Below are 18,668 nucleotides of genomic sequence, written 5' to 3'. Positions count from 1 at the left end.
AGCTGATAAAAATATTTGTATTCGGATAGGAACTGGAAGTGGGTGTGGTTTAAACCAGAAGTGACATAAAAGTCAAGCGGAACACATTTCTAGCTTTATATCCACAGAACAGTTCTGCGTTTATGTCATAGAAATGCATAGTGACAACACAGGCAAGCATGCCTTCAGCCAACCTAAGCTGTGAAGCACCTGGAAGTAAGCCTGTCCTGCACATGACTGCACTTTGACTGCAAAAGCATTGGAGCTCCCCATCAAAGTGCATGAGGAATACCTGATTTTTTAAATAAAACTTTGCGGAAAGCATTTTGAAACTGAATTAATGGTCTTCACAGTACATGTCATATGAAAAGTAGATTACGAAAATATGTTTAATTTTTGGCACTGGTATGGATAGATAGCTATAGATGACAAATTGGAGACACGACATCATGGGCTGCTATTGTAAAAGTTCAGAGTAAGTTCAAGTTTATAGTAATATAATAAAAAAGTAATATTTTCTCAAAACATTGTTTTGGACCAAAACAATGATTGTTTAACAAACTGATAAAATGTTAAGAGCACCAAAATATAATTACCAAAAATAGCATTTTTGTTCAGAAAGAACAAAAAAAAACTTTGACAGTGAATAAAAAAGTAATATGGACTGTTACTAAACACAGGATATAGGAGACTAGGACACAGTCAAAGACACACCCATGCATAAACATTATCATACACAGACACATGTTTACACAACACAGATTTACCTACAATACTCTTCTTACAAACGCACTATACATTCATCACATACACTCATACGTACACACAGCATATCCATCACTTATATAATCTTCCATACTCAGATATGTACATACATGCACACACACACACACACACACACACATGCACACACACGCACAATGCTTTCTCTCATTTCAGGGGTCAGTGAACGTACAGTATGTGTAAATAGATGACATAAGAACCTCTCTATTTAATTTATTGAACAAATGCATATTACTGTACAGTACTGGATTAAATCTGCATCTGCAGAATGACACTGGAACTTGTTCAAATATGGAGACTAGATTTCAGGACAGATATGTTCGCACATTTCATTGTTTATACTTACTCTTCTGTCTTTCCATTACCTTTGCTGTCTGGAATACAGTCTTGTATTCTTCTTTCTCCATCCCCCCTTCTCCATCTTATCTTTTCCTCTCTTATCCCTTCTTCATCCTCCCATTCATTTTTTTTTACACATTTGGTCTGTTCTGCCTGCCTCCCAATCCACCCCATCTCATCTTAATCTGTTATTCCTCCCTCTCCGTTTCCTTCTTCAAACATCTTTGTCCTCCCCCTCAGTCCTCCCACTCTCTGTCGTCCGCCTTCATTTTGTTATTCCTCTCTTTGTTCCGCTCCTCGCTCCGTCTTGCCCCTCTCCCTCCGAGGGCCCTTTTGAGTCAGGCCCTGATAAGGACGGGCTGAATCAATAAAGCCGGCCGTGGCTGCGTGAAACTGGGTCAGATAGGAGGACGCAAACAACAGCGCGCCGCTCGCTATCGCTCAACAGACCCGAGCCAGGCCCGCGAAGCCAGGTACGCGCCGCGGACGAAACGTCTGTTAAAATCCAAACAAAACCGTGTTTGTTCGCACAGGAGGCTCACACTGGCCCTGTTAGCTAAAGTCATATTAATACCTGCCCTAACAGAAATGGGATTGCAGTTTTACACATGCAGTCCGGGGCACGGATGTGGAACAGTATGTGCATATATTTTAGTACTTCTGGCAGAGGGACACACAGCGCCTCTCGCTGCCCAGTGTGTCTTGGCATGTCATTGCTGGAGGAACATTGAGTAAACATTGTTATTAATGTTACTGTTATTGTCATTATTGTTATTTTTATATTATTTCTTTTGCTGTTGTTGTTGTTCTTGTCCTTCTTCATCTTTGTCTTCTTTCTTTTTGTGTTCTATTTCTTCTTCTAGTATTATTATTATTATTATTATTATTACTAGTAGTTGTATCAGTATTAGTATTGCTTTGTCAAAATTATCCCTGTCTGATCATTCCAATTAACCAAATTTGAATAGAGAGAGAGAGCGAGAGAGAGAGAGAGAGAGAAAGCAGCTGTCTGTATATTTGAGTGCTGCTCCAGTGATGTCCACAGTAAAATGCTACTTCAGCATGAGAAAATGACAACAGTGTCCCAGCATGTCCACAAACTGAGAGAAATCCAAAGAGCAGACAATATCAAGAATCGCTTTTGGATTGATAATAATAATATGACAGCGTAATTACTAATAAATGTAATAACCGACAATAGGGTAAATATTATATTAAGTTAACCAAGAAAAAAAAATTCAAAGCAATAAATTTGATAACGCTAAACTGGTAACATAATATACTTTTCATTGTGACATTATTGGCCAGTTATTATATTATTGGTCGCTACAGAGCTCTGGGCCGTGGGCTGGCTGATTTCCTCAGGAGAGGAGGCTACAGATGGTCTTCTCTGCTGGTGCTTGCATTACTGCACTTGGCAACTTGGCACCTCTCCTGCTTAGCAAGTCTATCCCAGATCTCAGATGCTACCGCAGCCTGACTCACTGGGGTAAACACACTTTTGCCCAGGCTCTTATTCTGCCATTTTATTGCCATATTCTGCCCTTGGAGAGAAGAATGAGAGAGAGAGAGAGAGAGCTCAGTAACCCCATATGTGATTACCCTCTGTTAGTTCCCTACGTGAGAGCCCTCTGCTAGTGCCCTATGTGAGTGCCCAATGTGAGAGCCCTCTGTTAGTTCCCTATGTGAGTGCCCTCTGTTAGTTCCCTATGTGAGTGCCCTCTGTTAGTTGCCTATGTGAGTGCCCTCTGTTAGTGCCCTATGTGAGTGCCCTCCATGTGTACCCTATGTGAGAGCCCTCTGCTAGTGCCCTGTGTGAGTGCCCAATGTGAGAGCCCTCTGCTAGTGCCCTATGTGAGTGCCCAATGTGAGAGCCCTCTGCTAGTGCCCTATGTGAGTGCCCTCTGCTAGTGCCCTATGTGAGTGCCCTCAGTGATTGCCTAATGTGTGACCTCTGTGTCATATGGGAATTTGTGAGTGGTTACAGGATTCCCTCCCACAATCCTCAGCTCAGATGAAGAGAGAGGACAAAACAGTGAGACAAACACAGTATCTAAGAAGATAAGAAGAGGCAGAGGAGGGAACATAAATAAAGAGAGATGGGAGGGGTGGTGGGGGGGGGGGTGTTGGGATAGAGAGAGTGGGCTGGAAGAACATAAGGGGGAGAAGGTGAGATTGGTGAAGAATGCAGAGATGGAAAGATCGGGAAAATAAGATAATGAGAGAAAGGAGAGCGTGGGTGATAGAAAATGGGGGGGGGGGGGTGCAGCAGACTACAGCTCTGAATTCTCACTATGACTGTGACTCAGCAAGTTTCTTCAGCCCCGAAACAGAGCCAGTTATTTATCTGCAAGCGGGGGCGTGGGGAGGGATGGGGGAGGGGGTGCGGGGGCGAGGGTGGAGAGCTGAGGGACAATGGGATGGCAGGACAGGAAAACATCCTACCCTCTTGAAACACAATGGTCATTTGCAGGTACTCTAAAGAGCATATGCATATATATACAATGCATCGGTGAGAAATCATACGTACTGTGTGTAAGTGCACATGTGTAAGCATTTTTTGCATGTGATGATATGATGAGTTGTAATGTGGAGTATGAATATATTACCCTGGATAGAGAAAGAGAGAGCCTGCATGACTGACTATGCTGTGGATAAAGATGCCTTTTAAATGAATGACTTTAGTGGGCTTATGCAGTATAATATCTCACTAGTGTAAAATCACTGTAAATTTCCAGTAATGTTCCAGAATTTCCTTGTCAGGTTACTGTAGTGCTCCTATTTGTTAATACTCATCTTATGATATAACTGAGATGCAAGAGGCAAGAATGTAGTTACATTGAACAGGCGTATACATTTGTGCGCTTCTAATCTCTATATACATTAGCAGATGTGTCATGTTTATGCCAAAGGACAGAATTCAGAGCATCTGAGCCCTGTTACATAAGTGCATCTGTGAAAAATGATGCTAAATTATTCTCTGGCTTGGATGCTAGATGCTTAAGATGAACCATTAACAGAGCAAATGACATCACAACACCAATATCATAAAAGATAATTTCCACAACTTGTGAATAACATTGCTCTAATAAACAAAACCTAATGCTATACTATGGAAAGTTAAGGCCAAATTTTTGTTTGGCAATACAATGGTTTTTAAACAGTGAGGCTGTGGTCTATCCCACCAAAATACTTATGACTTATAAGGCAGCATTTAAAAATCACACTTATACGTGCTGTTCTCATTTGTAGGCATCAATGAATGCCAATTCAGGAATTCAGGTGCCTTCATTTTGCTGATTTTGAGTCAGCATCCGATGTACCCCTATTTTTGGAGGCAATTCCACAAATCTTTGAAAATTCACATGTAATTCCCATTAAAAATAATGGCAGAAGAATGAAGAGAAGTGAGGGATTGTGTTTGAATGGAAGTATAGAAAATTATAATGAATAAAATATAAAGGTAATTGTTGCCTTGCTTTTTGAGTGAGCTACTAAGAGCAAGTGGTGAGTAGCTAAGGTGGCTAGCTGTTTGCTCTTGTAACATTAGTGCTTCATTTTTCTGGCTAGCTAACTGTCTCAAAAAAAGAGATGGACAAAAACATACATTTATATTTGGTAACATGCTAGTTCTAGTTCTACTGCTGTGTGCATTTGGTCTAACTTGCGATCAAACCGGGTTACTAGTTGAATAAATGGGCTAACTTGTCAAATGTCAGCTAACCCCTGATACCTCATCAGAGTGATTTGGGGCCTGCATTTATTGGCAGTTCCATTGGGAAGACATTAGTTTGTTGCCTACAAAGGTAACTGTCTCTGAAGGCTGCTGCCTACCGGGACAATAAGAAAACAGCTAAAAACAGCCCATTCACTTCCTGTTTCTGCTGAACACTTTCAAATGGGTATGTATTACATGATGGAAAATGCATATATACTTTGAATAGGACTTCTATTGTTGCTGCATGAAAGAGTGACCCTTGTAAAAAAAAAAGGACCATGCAGTCATCCCCAGCAAGCTATGATGCATCAGCCATGTTCTCACTAAAGCAGCACTCTCCCTTAAAGGAGAAAGGATGGACAGTGACATTTCCACTAATAAAGAAAGCATGGGGTAAATGGACAGATTGGACTTGCTTTATGGCAAACTAAAGACAGACAGCTGATTTCTCATTAAAGCAAAAAAAGTATGGACCGGCAAACAGCGTTAGCTCTTTTGCTAACATGAGCGACCGTCAGAGGGGCATTCTTGCTAAAAGAAACAGCTCTGCCAACCAGTGGTTGGGCCAGGCATCTTTAACCTGATCAGATACCTGGGAAATGCTTCTCTGGCATACTGTGTACCCACTTCTGTGTACCCAATCAGAGCATTGCTGAGTGATTTATGGAACTCATTGCACTTTACAGTATGCAGTCCAGTGCACAGATTCCATCAATAAAGTTTCCTTTGAAAATAATAAGGAAGCTTTCCAATGGAAAATATCCTTTGTCTCTAATTCTGCAGATATCTACCTATGTAAACCATGGCTTTTCTTCTCAATCTTATTTTAAAACGTGTATCACATCTTATAAAATTTTACAGTAGAATGCATTATATTCTGCAGTGCAATGGAAATATTATTGTTATAAGATCCTTCTGCAATATACAAGAACCCTCATAATGGTTAATACTATATCTATGTGAGGCCTAAAGGTTAACATTTTTTCATTAATGCATGTACATTCACAGAGTATTATTTTTTATAATCCTGCATAATTTATGTTGTTCAGACTTAACTGGGCCCTCTGATGCCTGAAGGTATAACTACGGGGCACGTACAGCTCACTGAATTCTCTTTATCGTAGTCACATTGCAGATCACATGCACACCACATTCATATCAGACACGATGATAGTTTAGCATAAAGGCAAATTTTTATCCCATAACTCCAAATCTTGTCAAATAGGGAGCGTGACGAATAGACACATCTCTACAGAATTCTTTATTTTGGTCGCCAGCTGTGATCGTGATTGTGACCGTCCTCTGATGTCATCCACTCCAGAACTGTGTATCCCTGGCAGCTTTGGGGTGTGTCTGTGTATGGGTGGGGCCACGTGTACTGAATGGATTTATATTTTTTTGCCAATTGTCATGTGCCTTCAACCGGGGGTGCTGTGGGGGACATCATTGACAATACTGAAACTCAATTGAAATCATTTTTATGCCAAGAGAATGGGGGGTCTTTTCGGGGTGCACCTCGATTGGTATCTTCCAAAAGTTTGCTCCTGAGGCTCTGTAGGCACTCACGACTTGGCAAAAAGGCCTTTATAGATTTTGCACTGCCTGTCTGGAATAGCCTTCAGAAAGACCTAAAACTTTAGGGCTCGGTCACTCTGAATTTAAAGCTGTTGTCAAGGGGTTGGAAACAGATTCGGTTGGAAATGGCAAATGTTTTTAGCTATAATTTGATTTCTTTTTGCACTTAATTGTATTTTTGCTCATTTTGCCTGTCCTTGTTTTTGTTGTATGCTTTTTTGCTTTATTGTCTAAGACTAAATGTGTTGCCCTTCTTGTCCAGGTCTCTCTTATAAAACAGATTTTAATCTCAATGGGACTATCCTGGTCAAATGAAAGTAAAATAAAAAATAAAAAATAAAAAATCAGAAAACACACTGCCACACACACACACACACGCACATGCACACATGTACACACACGCACGCATGCACACCCACACATACAAATGCACACACACACACACACACACACGCACGCACACACCATCTGCACACTGAGAGGGTAAACAAAAAAACCTTCATCACATCCCTTCTTCGTTTAATTTCTTTCCTGTCAGGGGATTTAACAAAAATCATGGGAAATCAATGCTGCCCATAAGACAGATCTAGAGGGTGCATCACGGAGAGGGTGAGTGACGAGATCCCCAGCTCCCCATTTGTTACAAATTCATCAGAGTAACTTCCTGTACGACGGGCGCAGAAGTACAGTAGCAAACAGAACGACAAATTGGACAAATTCACTTTTGAATTAGAAAATCAGCCAGAGGCTTTAAAATCACTTCTTGGCAGTAGAGAGATTTTATTTATTTATTATTCTATTACATATTTGACTTTGTGCAATGCAGACCAAGAGGCTAATTCATCAAGGTGTCAAATTTAAGGTTAAATCTGAAGAATAATCATCCAGTACACAGTAAAATATTCAGTATTAAATCAGCCCTGATAGAATACATTTGATCCCTCTGGTGCTCATATATATGTATATATATATATATATATATATATATATATATATATATATATATATATATATATATATATATATAGTAATATATGGATATATGATTTGTTATAGTTAAAAGTTAAATCAATGCTGAGCATTATACTGTGTACTCACATACAGAATACATATACCAGCATACACATACATAGGGCTCACAGTTTTATGGTTTACAGGCAATAACAAGACCCTCTTGACTTCAGTGCCATCCTTTCAGCCGCATAACCACCAGTGAAGGATCTGCACAGGCACAGCGTCTGGCGGGCCAGACGCTGACCCTGTAGTTTTGTAATGCTCCGTAGCACGCCAGTTTGATGTTTCTGAGCACAAACCCCGGCGAGATCTTGATGATTAATGAATATGCATGAGGGATCGGTTAATTAAGAGGCTGCTGAAACAGAAAAGGCTTCCCCATTACAAGCGGGCCTTTATGAATCAATGTCTCTTTTCATTGATTTGGTGGCGGTTCCGTATAATTAGTTCCTGGGTTATTGTCCAGAAACCAGGAACATTTTGGTCATTTCAAGAGCCCAAATGAGTAGAGTGCATTACCATTTCTTTATTGATTAGTGTGCAGCCCTTTTTTCTCTTTGTTCGTTTCTTTTTTGTTGCTTCCATAAAATTGTAGGTCCGGTCATGGTAGTATTTTGGTTTCCCCTGCATATGGCCTCTTGAAGCCATAGGTCCTGAACTGAGTGCATGATGTCTGCTAAGTGTTCAATCTAACCAGTGTTTTGGTAATATCTTTTGAGTTTGTCAGTCAGTTACAGATTCATAACTGTGTCAAATAATTCAGAATAATACAGCAGAAACAATATGTCGGGGGTGTAGCGCTCAAAACAGTCTTCGTCTGTGATTTATGAGTGCAAAAATATCAATAGAAGTCAAACTGAGTAAGGAGACTGGGTCAGCTAAGAAGCAAAAGAATGAATGAGAAATTGGTATGTCAATCCCCCTTGGAATTTTCATACCCTTCTGTGAAAGGCTTGGAGGGGTGGAACCTTATGGCTTGTCCCCAGGTGACCCATCTCTTCCCAGTGGAGAGAGATGGTGAATGCCTTTGAGGCATTCAGTACTCTAGGGGCTTAGCAAAAGAGGTGCCTGGATTTACATGGCTACACACAACAAATAGCGAGAGAGAGAGAGACAGAGAGAGATAGAGTGACAGAGAGAGAGAGAGAGAGAGAGAGAATGACAGAGAGACAGAGAGAGAGAGAGAGAGAGAGAGAGCAGCTGTAATTTTATGTGCATGCTGCTACAACGAGGCCCACAGTAAAATGTTCAGTTTTGAGTGCATATGAGTCCAAAAGGGATAACAATTTCTTTCTTATGGTTCATTGCTCGTGTAATGAGAGAGCGGGCTTCGCACACAGCCTCTATCTACGCTTCAGTGAGTCCGTGTCTGTGTTTCTTCATAACAAGGGAACGCACACCTAAAAGTGAGACATAAAAAAGGCAGTAAAACGTGAATGCAGGCTTGACGCAGACCTGCAGGTGATAAAGCACCCATGCTACGGCTAGTGCAGACAGCCCTGTTAGCTCCACAGCCTCCGCAGCAGCACGGGCGCATCGTTACGGGCAGACTACCTGCAGGAATGCAGACGTTAAAACACTGTTGTTTGTTCGGGGGAGGGCATCGGCACTGCGTCTCACTGGGGTCGATAACGCAGGGCTCTGGATGTGAACGAGCACCGTAAATCTGCCACCGGCTGTCATTCACGCACGCGCCGATCATGCCGCAGACATATCGGGAGCTGGGGATAATTGGGTTCTTTCTCCGGATGGTAGGCTGTGCTCATACGATGTCATGCCTCTAGGAATCTGAAGGCCCATAGCATAGCATTCATTTGTATTGAATCAATGTTAGTATTAACACTGTCATTACTGTAATCACACTGTTTTTTAATCATTCCCCATTTTGTCCTCCATTTAAACAAAGTCAGAACTCTATGGGCTCCATTTTGGTGACAATGGTAGTGCACGCCATGCCAGAGCACTAGTGGAATTGCAAATATTATTTTAATTAAAATATTTTTGTGGTGCACAAAAAATTCCTAGGGCAGCACGGTGGGTAGCACTGTCGCCTTGCCACGAGAAGGTGCTGGGTTCAAATTTTGCCTGGGCCTTTCTGTGTGGAGTTTTTATATATTTCCTGTGTCCCCATGGGTTTTCTTTGGGAAATTTTCTCCCACAGTTCAAAGACATGCAGATTTAATTGGGGACTCTAAATTTCCCGTATGTACGTGGCAGCCTGTCCAGGGTGTATTCTTGCCTCTTGACCAATGCATGCTGGGAAAAGCTCCAGCACCCCCCAACGACCCTGCCCAGGATAAGCGGGTATAGATAATGGATGAACAATAAAGGCCTTTGTGCCAACATAAGTTGGCCAGTGCAAGAGGGGGTGTGTAAATAAAAACATTTGGTGCTGTGCTAATTTAGTTTTGAATATATCATTTGAGCTTTAACCCATGTTTTGATGGGTTTACCAATGCGTGCATATGAACTTTGAACATATGAGCAAGACAGGTTGGTCACGCAAGTCTGCTTAATGAATGTCGAGCAAAAGAGAAACTGTCTGTGCACAGTCTCTGTAAGATATGTGTTTGATATACAAAGATATGTATGCACAGCTGTAGCTAGAAGATATGAAAGCATAGGGAATGAAGGTTGTTTGGAACTGAAGTGTTTCTATGGTAACGTGCTGCAACTTAAATAATTTAAATCCTTTCATTGGAAATGTTACTTACAGTACTGTTACCTTGTTTTAAACAGGCCATTCTCATTTTGTAGCTGTGAAATAGTTGTTTAAATTAACCAATGTAATTGGGATCTCACTGAAACTTTCATTTTGATTTTCAACAAGCTATAGCCTAGGCAGACATTCTCCGACTTCATCTCCCATTAAGTGATTTGCCATTTTCGGCATCCTTTGTGAACTTTTAGATTTTAGACTGGTCTTTCTTTATATCAGAAAGCAGAATACTGGTTAATAGCAATGCCCAGTTTTAAGGTAAATTACAGGATTGCACTATAATATGCTCAAATGTGCACAACAGAAAAAATACAAATAAGTAATATCAAGATGCAAAAAAATACATAAAACAGAACAGTGGTCACTTTTTCTGGCAATGCTCTTCTGGCAAACTAACCTGTCCTCCTAGCTGACACTTCCAGTTACAGAATACCTCATCTGTTTTATGTCTTTATAAGCATCTGGGTAATTATTTATTCATGTTTTTTTCTGTTACATAAATTTGTGTGCATCTACCATGCTAAGTGGGTGCAACTGATGAACACTGTTTAAACCCTTTTTTTTTTGCAAATTGCCTGTATTTTTTTTTGATTACATATCAAAAGTAAATATAAATGAAGGAATAAAATGCTTTCAGACAGCGATTAATTAGTGTTCAAATTCTGTATTTAAAAAAAATGTTTTTGCATTAATCCTGAGACCCCTAACCTCTTTGTCTAATCTTAGATTTTGAAAGCGTAAAGTGATTAATTTTAGATTAATGTTTAATGCTTTTTTGCATCCGTCTGACACTGATAAGGCATGACTGCATATTCTGCTACATGTTTCTGTTGGCTTTGAAACATCACAGGTGCATGAATTAAACAAGTAGATGAAATGGACGTCCCCTGGACAAGTACATCGTACATGATGAAACTGCAAGCTCACTATGTTCTTGACACACCGGCATTAAAGGGAAAGAAAAATAAACTATTTGCCGTAATGATACAAAACCTCCACCACACCCACAGGTTATTTATTGCTCTTATTGACCAGCCTCTTTTACAACTGTGCTGTAGGTGTGTGATAGTCTTGTCCTGAAATGAACAAAACCGAGTCGGATCTGCTTTAATTTGCCACTAGTTTTACAAATGCGCTTTTACTGTGAAAACAGGGCCCTGTAAGTTTACGCTTTTGATTTGCAGCATGCTGAGATAAAATATAGCGGTTACCCAGCAGCATGCAAATAAGCAGTGGTGTACAACAAATGGCAAGAGACTCGCTCATTTAATCTTTTGTTCCTTTTGTTTTGTACAAAATATCTTAGCATACTATTGTGTTTTTGGTGCCGAGTGAATGGTTCTTCTGAGCTAAATTGTGTGCATTAGAATGCAACACTCAACAATGTACACAAACCTTGTCTGGTTTACACGTCTTTAGTAATATTTTGACTTTTGTAATTTTTATGTTATTAGACATTAATATTTTACAAAATGGATCCATGATCTAGTGACATCACATTCATTCATGCGTTAAATAGCCTCTGCACTACAGCCTGAAGTGAGTTGTGGATAAATGGCTTTGGAAAAGGAAAAAAATTTACCTGAAAACATGAACTGAAGAAATCAGCGGATCACCTGAAAATTTTGAAATACCCCGGCTGTGTTTTGTTAGTGTTTCTGTAGTGACTTCCCATTTTAAACAAACAGCAGTTCTGTGAAATGAACACAGACGCATCCTCGGTGTTGCAAAGGCAGCCAGCATGCCGTGCTTACCTCCAGGTAAAGGGGTCATGTTAGCTGTTATTTTGCTGGAGGTCTGTCTCTGGGGCGCCAGCTGCATAATTTCCACAGGGGCACGTTTGCGCTTCCTCTATTTGCAGAATCTATTAATGGGTCAAGAAGTGAGCTGGAACAGCCTGCGCGTGCTATGTACCCCAGTAGAGCTGGGGAGAGGATCTACATGACTCTATACCACAACATAACATAGCATCTACATAACATACAGGAAATATCATTCTGTGAGTTCTGTATGTGTATATATGTGGTTTGACGGGGTGCAGTGTGCACATTTTGTAAAAGAAATATGATACTGCTTTGAATATAAATATTGTTATTTCTCATTCATATCTGCAGCTAGCTATATATCTGTTGTGTGTGTGCGTGTATGCATGTGTTGTTTGTGTGAGTGTGCGTGTATGTGTGCGCGTGCGCGCGTGTGTGTAAGAGTGTGTGTGAGTGTTGTTTGTGTGTGTGTGACTGTGTGTGTGCATGCGTGTGTGTGTGTGTGTGTGTGTGTATGTGTGCGTGAGTGTGCGTGTGGAAAAGTAAGCCTGAATTAGTGTTGACAAAATGAGGCTTCATGACCTCCATAATGAGTGACATGCTCCGTTGCATCCGGTGAGACATGTGGTGCAGTCCGTAGGCAACCGGCTCTTAAGCCACATATAAACAACACCCCCCCCGCCCCCCCAAAAGCGGTTTGGGGGTTTGGATTAGATCCCCTACCACGGCACCTTCTGAGCTGTTATGCAATCTCCCTGTCTACCTGTCATCCCTGTCTGAATAAAGCAAAAAGGAGGGATGTCTTTAAAAAAAAAAAAAAAAAGATTTTGCAATCCATAGGTAATCACCTAGACTGAGTGCCCCTCAGATTGAATATGATGGTTCTTTGTATTTTGGAGATTATGAAACTTTTCTTTCCCACAGTAAGTAAAAAAAATGGTGAATTGTATTTACATTATGCTGCTTTTCGCCATTTTTGATCTATAGTATGGTTGTTCCACCCACTTTGTAAACAAAAGAAAAGAAAAACACAAAATTGCATCGTGGGCCCTTTGGCATCTCTTACTCTCTCAGGGATAGCAGCAATGTTTGAAATGGTTTCCTACTTCCCACAGATTAAAATGCCACACTCCACTCCCCTGTCTGCAGAAGCTCTGCAGAATTGTCGGAGTCAGTGGACCAATGTATTACACTGCTGTCGCTTGTAGCGACATTAGATGGATTATGAAATTACCCTTGATTTGGTTATATGAAAGGTGTAACTAATTTATTAAGTCACATAATTTAATGGCAAAAATGTGTTAGATCTCAAAGTATTTGAATCCTTTAGTGACTGGAATAATTACATACTGTTGCATGAGCACACTATGGCGCAGTGGTTAGTGGCATGGCTACAGCCTTGGCAGACATTTTGTGTCTGCCAGTCAGCTTCCCTCCTCCAAACAGTTGCAGCCCCTGTTAGTGGCAAAGGGCAAGGCCCAGCTGAAAGGAAAAGGACCAGCTTGGAGTTTGTTTTCTTGTTTATCTTCTTGTTTATTGTATCCAGTAAGTCACATATCAGACGGGCATATAGAAGGAGACCAACTTGAACGTTCCATGTAACCTTGAAAACAGAAGAAATGTTTTTGTTTATTTTTTATGTGTTGTAACTTGTCAGTTTGAGTCTCTCAATCACAATAAAAGAGCCAAACTGTACCATTGTGCAGAATCCTTGTGTCTTCATGTCAGGCATGTCAGGGGTGATAATAGAGTCTGGTATTGATATGACTTTGGTATGCAGCCGTAATAATATGAATCCAAGTTCATACCATGTTTGGTTCACCAATCAGACAATGAAGAGTTAATCTTTATTAAAACAAACTGATGGACTTTTTTACGAGTGGTGTCAGTATTTGACTGAAAACACCACTTATTGTCAAGAACAGTGCCCAAATATTTGTACTCTGTGACAATATCAACAATATTGTGCTGGAATACTGTGTGAGTAAGGCAGGTCTGTGACTTCCTGAACTCAATGATGATGTCTTTAGTTTTGTAGATATTAATCTTCAGGGAAAACTCCTCACACTATAGTAAAAATCATCTACCACTTGTCCATGATCGGACTCCTCATTATTCAAAAGACTAACAATGAATGTATCATCAAGAAACTTTAAGAAAGGCCCGTTTCCAGGATTGCTTCTACAGTCATTTATGCAGTACATAAAATGCAAAGAATTGGGGAGAGGCCACACCCCTGAGGAGAGCCCGTGGAGGACAGCAGTTTGGAAGAGAACTCACCATTAACTCTCACACACTGACCTACTGTATTTGCTGGTGAGTTCTTGGAGGAGGATGTACTTGAGTAATAAAGGCATTGTTTGGTTAGCAACTACAGAATAATGTTCTGAGGGTAAAGTAAATCAGGACTACCCCTGGTGATGTGGGACTGTGAACAAAAAAAAATCATCTTGTATTTTACTGGAAATAAAAAAATAAAGTCACTGTGTTTCTTAAATAAATTCTATGTGCTTCTCTAGTCACTCATTTGTTTACAAACCTGGGTAAATGATTGTAAAGCTGAATGGATCCACACAAGCTAGTTAATGCCTTCAAACAGAGGAAAAGGGCACCACCTGTAGTGAGATCACTGCTGGGAACGGTGTGCTCATGACGCTCTCCGTGGCTGACCTCAGCTGAACTCAACACTCGCTCTTTGTTTGATGTTGAGTGAGGTACGAGTGACGAGCCACAGGGCTGGGGCTCAGACCACCCCTCACGCCCATCTCCGCACATGTCTGACATGACTACGACTGGTAAACAGAGGGTGCGGTTTTGAATTCTGTGTAGTGGGTATAGTTTTGAACATTGTAAAATAGGCGGGATCTTGAATGTCGTTTTGAAGAGTAGCTGTGGCTGTGATTGCTGAAAAGTGGATATAGTACTGAATATGGTGTCATGGTTCTGGGGTGTAGTGGCCTTGTGCTGCCACTAGAAGGCACCCGGCCTTTGAGAATTTCTTAATTTGTTCCAGGTGTCTGATTCCCAATTATTTTCACCTGGGGAGGTGCCTTTATAAGCACTGACAGAACAGCCATCAGCGCTTCTGTGTAAAACCCCTTTATCACAAAGCCGGTACGGTATTGGTATAGGTGCTCGGTGGACGGTGTACAGAATTGTGTTTGTGGTTGGTTCTGTGTCCTCTTTTAAGGCGATTCAGTCTCTTAGCGCAGTGAGCGCATTCTGACGCCTTAAGAGTATTTATACTTTTATTTTGAGCTCGTGTGAGCCGTTGGGTATTGGGACGTTGTCCCTGGTAATGTATTTTGTTTGTGTTTTTCTGAGCTGCGTCTCAGGTTTTTCTTTTCGCTGAGTAAGTTTTGCTACTCAGTTGTCTATTTTCTTTTAAGACCAGTTTTGGGTTTGGTACCAGAGCTTCGCCTCTGTACCACTGGTCCTTTTCTTTTTCGCCCTGGTTTTCACGGGTCGTTTTTGGTTTCGCGAGCCAGTTTTACGGCTGGACAAGGTGGTCCTTCGGAGTGGCTTTTTACTCCGTGTTTTTTGTTGTTGTTATTTATTTATGATTCTTTGTGTGCGGGAGTTGCTCTCCCAAGGATCTTATTGGTTTTGTGTTTTACTTTCGGGTGTTCCCTTTCCTTTGTCCTTCGGGACTTTGTGGTTAACGCTTCCTGTAGCGTTAGCTTTTCATTCCCCTATATTAGTCGCTTCTGGTTCTCCAACACCCCCACACCATTATATATGGGGTAATGGATCCAATGTAATATGGACTGTACAGTAGAGGTCTTTCCCCATTCTCTGTTGGTCAGCCCTTCACAGTAATTCCCTTTCAATACAAGGAAAGCAGTTGGGATTCAACCCTTACGTTTCTCCACACAAACATTCCTTTGTGTGCTCTGTCCATGACTGTTATCTTCTCTTCTCTCTCCTGTCTTCTTCTCTTCCTCTCCTCCTGTTATCTCCCTGGGGATTGTTGGCCGGAGGTCAGGGTTTAGTGCCTCATCATCAGAATAATTACCTGCTTCTTCTGGGGCCTGTGTTAGGTGACCAAAAAAGCATTAGGCAGCCACTGCAAGGGTAAAATTGTAAGCTGTACTGTCCTCAGGATTTCCATATGAAGCATTCTTTTTAGACCCTGCTAAAAACTGCAGCTAATCCTCTGTATGAGAGAAGTGAGTTTTTTGTCGTTAAGATAACCAGGCCTATGAGAGACGTGGGACTAACTGAGGGATGTAACACTAATTAAGACTGATGATTTTTCAAACACCCTCCAGCACCATCCTGTATCCTCCTCCACCTTCACAAGTGCTAAAAGAATCCTTCCCAGTGTGATGCAGAGCTTAAAATAAAAGATCGGCCTACTCCTGCATCACGCATTGGCTGGCTGGCTATAAGGGAAAAGGCAGGGAATTCAGCTATGGCTCGGTTAAGTGCCAGCCTTATGGGTCTATTCCAAACTAAAGTTATAGTGGGCTCAATAAGATATTTAATTATTTGTCAAATAAAAGATGGAACTCCAGCATTCTACTCATACAGAAGGGTACAACCAAAACATTTGAAACACAGAGAGGCTTGGGTAGGCTTAAATCTTTCACATTCAGGACCCCACCTCTGGGTCTATTTTCAGCTATTTTGTTCCAGAAATATGAATTTGGAGAATTAACTTAAAACTGAACATGAATGCAGCCAGTGAACCCTTTTACGAAATTGGTTCCTTTAATTCATTTGGAAGGGCCTTGCTGTTCACATAGTTAACATCGTTGCACAAGGTGCTCAAGTCAATTGAACTGTATTTCCTGTCCTTAAATCATGAGCCTGAGGATGTCCCTGTACCAGCCATTGCAAACCCAACAGGTTGTCAGAAGCTCCTTTTAGCATCTAAAATATCCTTTAGCACCCTCAAAAACTGTCTGGGCCAATTGAGAACATACACTAAAATAATATCAAAACTCTTTTTTTGTCCTTTATGGCCTTGTTAACATGCAATTCACAGGCAAAGGGTGAACCATATTAGAGATCATACAACCCAGACATTGCCACTGGTGTTTCAACATAAACACTCATCAGGGGAATTCGGGGGCTACGGGAAACTGGGGGAATTCTAGGAGCGTAAATAATTCCAGGAGTTAAACGCATGCAATCAATGAAGGCCACATGGACCCTGTCTCTCTTATTATACAGATCTGATATATCTTTGAAGGACCAAGAGCCTCTTTGCACCAACCGCACACCTACCGCCCCCACCCCCCCCTTCCCAAAACCCACACATGCACACACACACACACACACACAACATCTGCTTGCCCTGTGCATCCCAATGCTGACAAGGACAAGGACATTCAGCTCCTCCCAACAGCGGGCTGGGATAAAAATGTGTGTGTGTGTGTGTGTTATGGGTGCATGCGTGCATGTGTATGTGCGCGTTTGTGTATAATGTGTGCGCATGCATATAGTGTGTAAATAGGGCTTTATCCATTGAAAAGCAGGACTGTGTATGTTTGACCATGGTCTGTGTAAATAGAGTATTTATGTAACAGGCAGAAAGGCAGAGCATACACGCTTGTGTGTGCCGTGTGTAAATAGCTCATTTGTGTATCAGGGAGCAGGGCAATGTGCACGTGTGGTGTGTACATAATGCATTTATTATTACATTTATGTATTATGCAGTAGGACATTATTTGCACATATGTGTGATGTGTGTACATAGGGAATTAAGCCTCATACAAGAGCATCTGCTAAAGCACAGTGTTCTCATCAAATGAAACATTGGTTTCATTGAGCCAATGCACCTTTTTCTTCCAGATTTTATACTGCAGCCACAAAACGTTAACCTTCAAGGCGTAAAAGTCTTACGAAACAGATGATGGTTTCTGTCCTGCTGAGATGCACCTCTTTAACTATTCCATCCCTTTAAATCACATTCACACACACACACATACACCACATGCTCATTCTCCAGTGATTTCATCACTCTGCTACTGCGTGAATCATCATGGTCAAAATCACAGCGGTCTGAGGGACATAACAAGAAAAACAGCCTTCTGTGTAAGAGGGCACCTCATAAGTGTTTTTTTTTATTGAGACTATTTTTGATATGTGAATACATATAACCCTTGCAAAGCTGTCATACAGGTGCACTCATATACTAAATGATTCATGCCATTCCAGCACACACATTAACGTTATTTTACTGTTCATTGTTGCAATGGGTGTGTTCTGAGGCCTGCAGATATTCTTCCCACTGCTGTTCATCGCAGTCATTTTTCTCAACTACACAGTTGGCTCTGCACTGCCCCCTGGTGGGAGAGCTACAGTATGGCTATAAGACCTGGATTTAAAACAGAGCTTGTAAAAACGTTCTCCAAAATATTGTTTTAAATCACCTGAAATGGGTATATTCACAACAGCATCCACATGCTGGCATAAAGGAAATTAATTAATATATTTTGTGGAACACAATCTCAATAGTTGTCCCAAGAGGGGGAGGTAGCCGTGCAATATTGAAAGCACAGTATAGTTACATAACAAACTATCAATGCCCGAGGGATTGCTGAAGCCAGACAGTCCAACACTATTAATATGACTGCTGTTCTTATTTTCTTGTTATCACTAACATTCAATAATTTAAATAATTGTTGTTATTGTTAGTAGCTATTTGCTACATTGTTTTTTTTTGTTTGTTTACTGTCTTGAAAGGGGTTAAAAGTAGAAAGTAGAAAACAGATGAGTTGAGTTCAGTGATCAAAACAAGGGGCCATAGATAAAAACAAATTAAACGTAA

The sequence above is a fragment of the Anguilla rostrata genome, chromosome 1, assembly GCF_018555375.3.
Source record: "Anguilla rostrata isolate EN2019 chromosome 1, ASM1855537v3, whole genome shotgun sequence".
Classification (NCBI taxonomy): Eukaryota; Metazoa; Chordata; class Actinopteri; order Anguilliformes; family Anguillidae; genus Anguilla; species Anguilla rostrata.
The sequence above is the reverse complement of the archived record's forward strand: the minus strand, read 5'-3'. Positions refer to the sequence as shown.